An 11828-nucleotide genomic window follows, 5' to 3' on the forward strand; every position below is an offset into this window, starting at 1 on the left:
ACACAAGGCGGCTGCCAAAGGTCGAGCTAGGCTCTTCATGGCTAAGTTTAAAGTGGCTGCCAACTGTTAGCTGGCTGTCAATTGCCAGCTGGCTGCCAACTGTTAGCTGTTAACAGGCTGCCAGCTGGCTGCCAACTGTTAGCTGGCTGCCAATTGCCAGCTGGCAGCCGTACACAAGGCGGCTGCCAAAGGTCGAGCTAGGCTCTTCATGGCTAAGTTTAAAGTGGCTGCCAACTGTTAGCTGGCTGTCAATTGCCAGCTGGCTGCCAACTGTTAGCTGTTAACAGGCTGCCAGCTGGCTGCCAACTGTTAGCTGGCTGCCAATTGCCAGCTGGCAGCCGTACACAAGGCGGCTGCCAAAGGTCGAGCTAGGCTCTTCATGGCTAAGTTTAAAGTGGCTGCCAACTGTTAGCTGGCTGTCAATTGCCAGCTGGATGCCAACTGTTAGCTGTTAACAGGCTGCCAGCTGGCTGCCAACTGTTAGCTGGCTGCCAATTGCCAGCTGGCAGCCGTACACAAGGCGGCTGCCAAAGGTCGAGCTAGGCTCTTCATGGCTAAGTTTAAAGTGGCTGCCAACTGTTAGCTGGCTGTCAATTGCCAGCTGGCTGCCAACTGTTAGCTGTTAACAGGCTGCCAGCTGGCTGCCAACTGTTAGCTGGCTGCCAATTGCCAGCTGGCAGCCGTACACAAGGCGGCTGCCAAAGGTCGAGCTAGGCTCTTCATGGCTAAGTTTAAAGTGGCTGCCAACTGTTAGCTGGCTGTCAATTGCCAGCTGGATGCCAACTGTTAGCTGTTAACAGGCTGCCAGCTGGCTGCCAACTGTTAGCTGGCTGTCAACTGTCAGCCGCACATAAGGCCTAACCACAGCCCTATAGCGTCCTCATCAAGCAGATTGCCCCTGTTTCGCAAAGGCCACCATTGAGCAGAATGCCCCTGTTTCGCCAAGGCCACCGTTAAGCAAATTGCCCCTGTTTCGCAAAGGCCACCATTGAACAAATGCCGCTATTCATCAAATGCCATTGTAGAGCAAATTGACAAACACTGAGCCATGTCCTATCACAGCTTTGCAGACAGCCTGACAGACAGACAGACAGACAGACAGACAGACAGACAGACAGACAGACAGACAGACAGACAGACAGACAGACAGACAGACAGACAGACAGACAGACAGACAGAATAAACCACAGGAGGCAATCATGTTAAAAAAAAAATCGTTTTTTTTTTTTTTTTTTTTTTTTTTTTTTTTTTAAGTGTTTTGCCAAACATGAGTTAAGTATACTATACAAATATGTTCACTAATGTCCTACGATGATTTTGGAATGTACGCTGGATGCACTTTTTTTTTTTTTATAAAATCTATGTCCGTAACCCTAGCCTAACCCTAGGTGTATTTTGCTTTTAAAATAAATTGCCTGCCTGCCAACTGTTAGCTGGCTGTCAATTGCCAGCTGGCTGCCAACTGTTAGCTGTTAACAGGCTGCCAGCTGGCTGCCAACTGTTAGCTGGCTGCCAATTGCCAGCTGGCAGCCGTACACAAGGCGGCTGCCAAAGGTCGAGCTAGGCTCTTCATGGCTAAGTTTAAAGTGGCTGCCAACTGTTAGCTGGCTGTCAATTGCCAGCTGGCTGCCAACTGTTAGCTGTTAACAGGCTGCCAGCTGGCTGCCAACTGTTAGCTGGCTGCCAATTGCCAGCTGGCAGCCGTACACAAGGCGGCTGCCAAAGGTCGAGCTAGGCTCTTCATGGCTAAGTTTAAAGTGGCTGCCAACTGTTAGCTGGCTGTCAATTGCCAGCTGGCTGCCAACTGTTAGCTGTTAACAGGCTGCCAGCTGGCTGCCAACTGTTAGCTGGCTGCCAATTGCCAGCTGGCAGCCGTACACAAGGCGGCTGCCAAAGGTCGAGCTAGGCTCTTCATGGCTAAGTTTAAAGTGGCTGCCAACTGTTAGCTGGCTGTCAATTGCCAGCTGGATGCCAACTGTTAGCTGTTAACAGGCTGCCAGCTGGCTGCCAACTGTTAGCTGGCTGCCAATTGCCAGCTGGCAGCCGTACACAAGGCGGCTGCCAAAGGTCGAGCTAGGCTCTTCATGGCTAAGTTTAAAGTGGCTGCCAACTGTTAGCTGGCTGTCAATTGCCAGCTGGCTGCCAACTGTTAGCTGTTAACAGGCTGCCAGCTGGCTGCCAACTGTTAGCTGGCTGCCAATTGCCAGCTGGCAGCCGTACACAAGGCGGCTGCCAAAGGTCGAGCTAGGCTCTTCATGGCTAAGTTTAAAGTGGCTGCCAACTGTTAGCTGGCTGTCAATTGCCAGCTGGCTGCCAACTGTTAGCTGTTAACAGGCTGCCAGCTGGCTGCCAACTGTTAGCTGGCTGTCAATTGTCAGCCGTACATAAGGCCTAACTACAGCCCTCTCTGAAGCAGGTCGACTGCGCCAAAGACCACCAATTTGCAAAATGCCACTATTCAACAACGACACTGTTAAGCAAAAGGCCGCTATTCAGCATTTGCCACTTTAGCGCAAAGTGCATATATTCAGCAATTGCCCCCAAAAAGCAAAGCGCCCTTATTCAGCAATTGCCTCTATAAATCAAAGCGCCCCTATTCAGCAATTGCCCCCAAAAAGCAAAGCGCCCCTATTCAGCAATTGCCTCTATAAAGCAAAGTGCCCTTATTTGGCAATTGCCCCCAAAAAGCAAAGCGCCCCTATTCAGCAATTGCCCCTGAAAAGCAAAGCGCCCCTATTCAGCAATTGCCCCCAAAAAGCAAAGCGCCTCTATTCAGCAATTGCCACAATAAAGCAAAACATTTAGAGGGTAATAGAGATATCTAACATATAGAGTTTAGTTTAGTTTAAACTATATATGTTAGGTTTCTCTAATACCGTCTAAATACCTAACATATATGGTGGTTTCCTTGAATATGTTCTAGGTATTTTTGTCAGAATATATCTCCACAGGTTAATCTACCAGTAAGTTAGCCCGTTTGGTTCACAGCACTTTGTGAGCTCATATATAAAATCAAAGCGCTGAAAGCGCTGCAAGACTGTCGGTGACGTAACTGAAGCAAGCAAACACTACCGCAAAGTTCTTTCAAATGAAACGTGATCAAATGATTTCATACAAATGATGAACACTCTTTAAGGTAGATGATGAAGGATAAATGTGATTATAATAAGCACAAATATATTGGCCCTACTTAATCATGTATCCAATGGCCTACAAGATTCCTAATTCAAATTTCCTAATTTTGAATCGCTTTAAATTAGTTAAATGCATATTCATTATGTTAAAATTGCTTCAATTTATGACGTCGCTTATAACAGTTTCAGTAAGCAATTACATTCCTTCATTTCTTTAGGGTCTGTTGAAGCCAATGTCTTTAAAATGCCAATACAATACAAACTATACCCAAGATTCAAGGGACATAATAAAAATATAACTTTAAAATGATGCTCTTTCAAGCCTAAAAATGCCTCCCAGAATTCTATCAACAGAGTCCACATATCTACAAAATTTGTGCTCGAGTTACTTTCTTTGATATAAAAGTGAAAGCAAATCTGCATGGTGCTGTGGCATCATACCATGAAAAAAACTAATATCTTTAAAATTTGTTTTCTAGTTTGTTTTTATTATAAAAGTGTTAATAAATCTGCATGGTGCTGAAGAAAAAAAACTAATGTCTTAAATTTCAAACCTGCAGCATTAATTAGCGCCATGTTGTCAAGAATATCTGGACAATTGAATGAAATATGCATGGACCGAAATGACAGCTGGTTTTTCATTGACAAAAGATGCCTTTGAGGCAGTTTTAAGATTATGCTATTCAAAGTATGAGGGTAGTTGGTACAGTTTTCACTCATATTCAGATGATGGCTGATATTTGCTGATAAACATGTATCCTCTTAGCAGCAGGGAATAAGTAAATGACATAGTTTTAATGACCAATATTGGAGATGTGACCTTGACCTCCAAATCCAAAGGGGTCATCTGCTGGTCACCCCAAACCTGAATTTCAAGTTTGAAGGCCATGGGTGCAGACTTTGTCGAGTTGTCACACAGGCAAGCTTTTTGCGTTCAATGGTCTGTGACAAATCAATAGGGCTCACCTACTGGTCAGGCCCAACCCCAAAGTCAAGTTGTTCAAGGGCCATGGGTGCAGGCTTTGTCCAGTCATTATTAGTACAACCTTTTAGCATTCAAGGTCACTGTGACCTTGACTTTTGACCCAATGACCCCTTAAATCAATAGGATCTTCTAATAGTCAGACTTAGCCTCCATGTTGAGTTTGAGGGCCATAGGTGCAGGCATTGTCAACTTATCAGTCAGATGTATGGTTTGACACCTTCCTGTTCAAGGTCACTGTGACCTTTGACCATATTACCCCTAAAATCAAAAGGGGTCATCTACTGGTTAAACCAAACTTTCATGTCAAGTTTGACAATAGGTCTAGGAATTGTAGAGTTATCACCCGGAAAAGCTTTGGTCTACTGACAGACGGACGTAGCGGCCAACATGTGCAAAGCAATATACTCCTCTTCTTTGAAAGGGGCATAATAAATTGAAATTGATTAAATATTTTTGTTTATTATGTTAATTAACTTACACTACATACAACATTACAAGTACCATTTTGATATTTTCGAATGCTCATTTGGGCATGTACATGGGTTTTGATCTGACTATGAACATGAAACTACATAGTGATGTTCCCTCCTATCAATTCTAAATTTAAATAACCATGAGAAAAAAAGTATGTTTTCACTGCACCATGAATAAATATGTCAAACAAAATAAATGTCAAGTTATTCAAGATTAATTTAACACTGTTCTTTTGATGATTTCCGTGCATTCCTGATTGCAGGTTTTTCCCATTTTCCCACACAGTTATTTCATATTGGCCTTACAAGGTCAGATCTTGAGTTGGGTCTTCATTGCTGGACACTATCTCTTTATCTCCACAGAAAACACACTGGTGCAAGTTTCACTGCAACAACTGCAAAAAAAAAGTTATATTATATTCTAACTGAACTATGCATCAATATTCAATTATTTTTTATTGGATTTAGGAAATGTCTTTGTTTTAAAGGGTTCATATAAATTAATGCATTTTTTTCAATTTAATGCATTATCATGCTGGACTCTTTGACATTGATGGTTAAAACAAAGAAGGCATATGATTTGTGTACAGATTAAACATTATTAATTATAAATGTGTTCTTTAATTGATAGACAAGTGGCAACAATTTCCCCGGTTTAAGAAAAATGCATAAAACATTTTGAACTTAAATATAAACATTTTCTGACAAATTTATTGTCAACAATCTTATATGAATGGTTAACATGCATTTTCACATAAATTGGCCCGTTCCAAGACAAAAAATAAATAAAGTAGTCAAAACATTCAATCTGTAAGAGTGCTGCACTCTCAGTCACAGATTGAAGGTTTTGACAACTTTTTTTACTTTTTGGCTTGGAATAAGCTAATGAAAAGCAGTATGAAAACTGATGAAATAAGACTGCTGACAAAAGATAAGATCATGTTTTTTATATTTACATTTGTAACTATTGGTTTTATGGTTAAAAGCATTACTAACGCTTTACTAATAATGAGATTTTTGGCACAGAATATCATCTTTTGACCGTATTAAAATAAAAAAACAGCGTTCCAATATTTTCAGTTGTCTTTTTTGACTGAATTAATATAAGAAAGCAGCGATCCCCTTTTTCCAGTTGTCTGTTATGTCCAGTGTTCAGAAATTCGCATAAAATAATTCATTACAAGACCAAGAAATAAAAAAAGAGTTGGTAAAACAGACAATCTGTGAGAGTGCAGCTTAAACATATGATATGCATTATCAGCCAAGTGCAGACCTACTCACATCCTGGCTACACAACCAGTACATTCATCAGCTTTACTGATTCGAACCAGGCACATTTATATTGGTAGACTAGCATTTTACCATTCTGTGCTGGCCAGTAAAGTTCTCATTTGAATTAGAATTCAAAATGTATATACCTTTGTTCATTTTTTTGCCAACTCTGTTTCAACTGAACTTCCGAAATGAATGAGAAGTTTCAAAAAATAATTACAATATCTCAGTAAATACCTGCATTTATGTGTTTCTTGTGCAATCTGTCAGCTTTGATAGGCTCAGGTTTCATTTTGTCCACCTCAATACTTGTAATCTTCTAGTCTGATGTACTGCCATCCAATTTTTAAGACAGGTCAGGCAGCCATTTCAGCTTTGTTCCAGTTGATTGTATCAGATGATGTTAACAATTATACTAGCCTTGTATCCAGGCACTTCTCAATCTGAAAGTTTACAAAAGAACATGGCCTGTAATATTTAATAAAAAAATCATAATTGTTTACTCCTGGATGATGGGTTCTAAAAGAGAAAAGATGCTACTGGTATGGTGCTTGAACCCACGACCATGTGAACACTTGCATGGAGATCTGTCAAACTGAGCTAACTGGGTAACTGATTTTTAGGCAGCTCCCTGCTTGGCTCTACAATTGACAGGTGCATTATACATTATAGAGACAATAAATCAAACACTTGAAGCACTAGTCCAAATAATAGTCATAACTTAACTGATCTTTTTACAAATTTTGAAATGGCATATCCTTCACATACAATTTTTTTTGTACCAAAAGTGGGTAGCTATTCCGATTGGGAATCCGGGTCAGATAATTATATATATCTAAAATATGAGTTATGTACACAAAAAATAAAAGCTGACGAATTATTATGAGTTTGATGAGTGTTTTTCTTCTTTCATACTGTCAAAACATAATGATATAAACTGTTATACATGAAGATCACCTGCAAGGCTGCGGTGCATAGATTTACATAGATGTAAAATGGTTGTGTTTAAATGCAGTAAATGCTTGTTTTGTGAAAAAAATCTTTGCACTTACATGGTAATAACTAAAATACGAATATAAACCTTTAATATCTATTTCAAACATATAATACTTATCTAACTACGATTTCAATATCTTTCAACCCCCACCCTGTTTTGCACAAACCAGATTAGACGTAAGGGATTGGAAGAATCCCATATAACACGTCTATTTTTTTAGACTATTGAAGCATATATGTTCTTTTTTGATGGTTGAGACGTTTCAGGTTAAACAACAATTAAAAATGCGAAATAATTTTAGTGAATAATCAACTCTGGATTGAAAGTAATATATATATATATACATTTTTTTTTAATCGTAAAAAGAGTCCGTCAACGTACAAATATTTAGACTAAGAGATGTAGATCAGCTAGATGAACCTTCTAGTCCAAATAATTGTACGTTGACAGATTTTTTACGATTTTTGATACAGCAAATCCTTCACGTACAAATTGTTTTGTACGAAAAGTGGGTAGTTATTCCGATCGGGATTCCGGGTTAAAGCATATTGCATCTATAACATATCATAAAAACAAGAAATATTACCAGATAATGTTATTTTATATAAATTCCGTAACCAAAAAGTAATATCAAGCAAATAATTATGAGTTTGATGGTTTTTTCTTCATTTCATTCTGTCAAAATATAACAATATATACATGAAGGGCACCTGCAAGGCTGCAGTTCACAATTTTACAACAATCGGAACATTTCGGCCATCAATTGTAACAACTCGCCATCTTCGGTAAGCTTCGAGATAGTCAATCCCTGTTGGATACTGGCTGAAGTGTTCAGATTGTTCGGCCAAGGTCGAGTTGTTACGATTGTATTATCTCGATGCTTGTTGGAGGTGGCCGAATTATTACGATAGGGTTAAGTTGTTCCACTTGGCATAATTGTTGTCTGTGTCAGTCAACTTTCCTTTTAATGAAAAGGTGAATAATGTGTTTTAATGCATTAAATGCTTGTTTTTTTTGCAAAATAGCTTTGCACTTCCATGGTAAAATATGAATATAAATCTTTACTTTATTATCCATTTCAACCATAAAATACTTCACTTAATACAATTTCAATATTTTTCAAACACCGCCGCTTTTTGCACAAAACCGTTTAGACGTTAGGGATTGGAAGAATCCCGTTTAACACGTCTATTATTTCAGACTAATGTACATGTACCTTCGTGTCCGAAATCGATCACTTCCTGGCAGCTCATTTCTGGATTGTCTCCATCTAAATTTAACATTTTTAGACGCATACATTGATGCCATTTTTGCTTCGATTGATGTTAAAGCAATAGCACTAAATACAGGTCGGTTATTTTGTAGAAGAATGTGTTCGAAGTAACATTCATTTCCGCATAATCGCCGCCATATTGTGTATGACTTTAAAAACTACACCCTATAGTCCAAAATAACAATAGGCATAACGTTGACACACTGTGATAGGTATAATCCAAATAATTTACTCAAACAAATACAATAGTTCGATTGCTGCTGAAAAAAAAAAACCATTTGAAACATATATGCTATTTCACAAAATATTACATGACATGAACACTTTAACCGCGTATGATTTATTTCTTAATAGCTTTCATTCATAAAATAAGTTCTTTGCCGGGGTTTGCCGGGTCAGTCTTGAATGCCGGGATATGTGTGACGTCACACGGGGTGCAAACATGTGGTGTAGCTTACTATTGGATGTAGGGTAAAATGACTTCGTATGTAAATGCTATACTTTCATTATTTTTCATTATTTTGTTCAATAAAACTCACCAAATTGCAACGGTACAACTATACTAAGAGTAACACGCAATGTTTGTCATAAAAAAGGCAATAACGCGTTAAATACACATAAGCAGGTACTTGACGCCCCACATTCACATAAGTAGTTCTGTTGCTACGCAGGTGGTGTGTATTAATATATTCATGTTCAATATGTCGTGTCAGGCGACTAGTCGCGTTTCTGAAATACCGCTCTCTAAAGACTGTCGGCTTGCAGCCGACAGTCTAAAAATGAAAGGGGAGCCCCGGCACGGAGGCGTCCCCGGTGCCCGGCGCGCGCGCGCTAATGATCGCAGCGTGCACACACGGGTTGATTTGGGCGCCGCGCGGAGCTCCCCACACAGGTACACGGTAGTTCACCCGTTCAATCTACCATAAAAAACTACATCCGGCGCGCCAAAGTGGCGGGCCATCGTACCGGAAGTAGTGTTATCTCGATAACAAAAAGAGATATCTCAATTCTGTTTCGTATCACTGTAGATGTACGCTCGTGTCAATGAAGAGTAGCAAACAATAATGCCCAGGGCGTCCCTGAGTGAGCCGCCGGTCGTCGGCGATCACACGCCGCTGCATTCAACATATATGCACGTTTTGTCGCAATAAAATGAATAAGAACCTCAGTACGTAAATAGCTAACCGTCTAAACCGCATGTGTATCTGGTCGCCCTTATATACACTTCGACCCCTACATGGCGCAGGCAAACATTTGTTTCGAAATACAAAGATAGACCAAGAGCCCGTGCCGAAGCCGGGCTCCCCTTGTTGGACCTGGAAACGCGACGGCAACTTCACTAGGTGGCCCCTAAGTGCAATTTGATGTAATGTGATTTGTTTTTATGTAATCGAAATAGTATCTGTTAAATGGTTCACATTCTAGAATACGCACACTTTAAAATAAACTGTTTCCAAGTTGTAGACATTTGTGTTGTTTTATATACCCAAAGATGTAATGTTTTCCAATCGAAGATCGAAGGAGCGACATAAGAATCGTTGACTGTTTATTTCATCACCTAAAATACCAGTAACCACAGCCCTAACCCTAACCCTAACCCAATCATGATAGGCAACGAAAGAAGGAGTCAGAGGTTGACATCTAGTCATGCAATGTCAGCATTTTCAGGACGAAAAGGAGGTAAAATAAATATAAAAAAATAATAAACATTAAAAGATAAAAAAAAATAATTAAGAAACAGTAAAAAATTACAAAAAAACAAACACAAAAAACAATAACTCCTTTCTTCGGTGGCCATCTGTTCAAATTGACAAGGTGAGTGGTGGGTACTTTTCATATAATTTGTAAGGTATGCTGGCCATGAGCAGAGGACCACCGGAAATAGGTAAGAGTCCACCAAGGGGGAGGGCTCCGCCAAGCCGTGGACTGGGCAACGGTTGTTAGCAAAGATTTTTATTTCATTAACAGATTTTAATGACATTTTTCAAAAACTATTGCTAACAGCCGGCTAGCGTCCCCCAGCCGTTCATAGTAAAAAGCTATAAGCAATATTAGAATTAAGTTTAAAGCATATACTTATATTATTTTACTTTAAACACCTGAATGCGTGTTATATTATGAAATGGTAAGTATAATGAATGTATCTTGAATACTAAGAAATAATAACGCACTTCAAATTTTTACCACGTGGCCATTATATGGTAGTTGTTTTCTTGGCCTTAAATATATGTAAATGAAACTTTAATGAATATATACTGAATATTAAGAATTAACTTGGACTTTTAAATGGCCACGTGGTCATTTAATCGGTACTGTGAGTTTAAAGTGTCACCTATGCCCCTTTAAACCCTTATATCTTTTTTATTAATTGAGGTATATCTCTGATAATGGTACGTATAGGTAGGTATGATTTATATCTATAACTACATGGTCATTATATATGCCCATATATGTAAAATGGTTATGGTCTGAGCCTTACATAGTGAATATAAGGCTATGTGGCATACACCTACTCACTTTGAAAGGCTATAACTTTTTATTAAGAAGTAATAATTCGGTATTTCTTTCTTTCTTTTATGTCGATATAAATCAAATAATAATTCTGGATGATTTTTAAAAATTATTCCATGTCATAATGAATACCCCTTATAAGGGTTTTTAATACATATGTACATTGATGAACAGCTTATAACTTCTCTAATACGCAAGATATAATCCTGAAACTTAGCAGTTATAAAGATAATTGTATTATGAATACATAACAAGTGTTTGGATAATGTTTATACTGTTCGTCCGTTGCCGCTAATACAGGTATATAGTAATATTCAATTTTAAAACGCGTCACCTTACCTTAAGGCCACTTTATATGAGAAGCTATCAATGTAAAAAATATTTTATTAAGGTTGGTTTGTTTTAGTATGTTCCATATCTAATTAAATCGTTAAGAATCTCTTTTAAACGTAAACATAACCGTGCATTCGTGGAATAAAATCCATACCTTCCACAACAGAGACAGCAGAATCTGTCGCCAAGTGCGATTTGGATGGCGGCGGCGACATATTCACATCCAAATCGTAATCAACGGTTTTATCTGCAGTAATTCCATATATACACATCATATTTATCACAATTAATACTTCATTATAGCTCATATTGTAAGCTAATATTTGCACGTGCATATTGAAGAGCGCCGTGCTTACACAATTAACCAATATACATACAACATATTATTCACTGAATAAATCATGGCCACGTAGCTACTTATTTAAAGTATATTTTGAAATTAAATCTACCGTTCATGCTTAAACGCTTATCAAGAGTTAATACTTTCATTTAATTTAATACAACTGTGCAAACACAATTAACCAATATACATACAACATAATATTCACTGTTAAAAAAAACAAATCATGGCCACGTAGCTATTTATTTAGAGAATTACTTAAAATTTAATCCACTGTCATTGCTTTAATGCTTATAAAGAGTTACGAGTTTCATTTACGTTTAAACAACTGTGCATACACAATGAACCAAAAAACATACAACATGTTATTTACTGTAAGAAATAAAAAAATATGGCCACGTAGCTATTTATTTAAAGACTAACTAGAAATTTAATCCAATGTCAATGCGTTAATGCTCATCAAGAGTTTAAACTTTCATTTACTTTAATACAACTGTGCATACACAATCA

The sequence above is a fragment of the Mya arenaria genome, chromosome 5 (genome assembly GCF_026914265.1).
Source record: "Mya arenaria isolate MELC-2E11 chromosome 5, ASM2691426v1".
Taxonomy (NCBI): Eukaryota; Metazoa; Mollusca; class Bivalvia; order Myida; family Myidae; genus Mya; species Mya arenaria.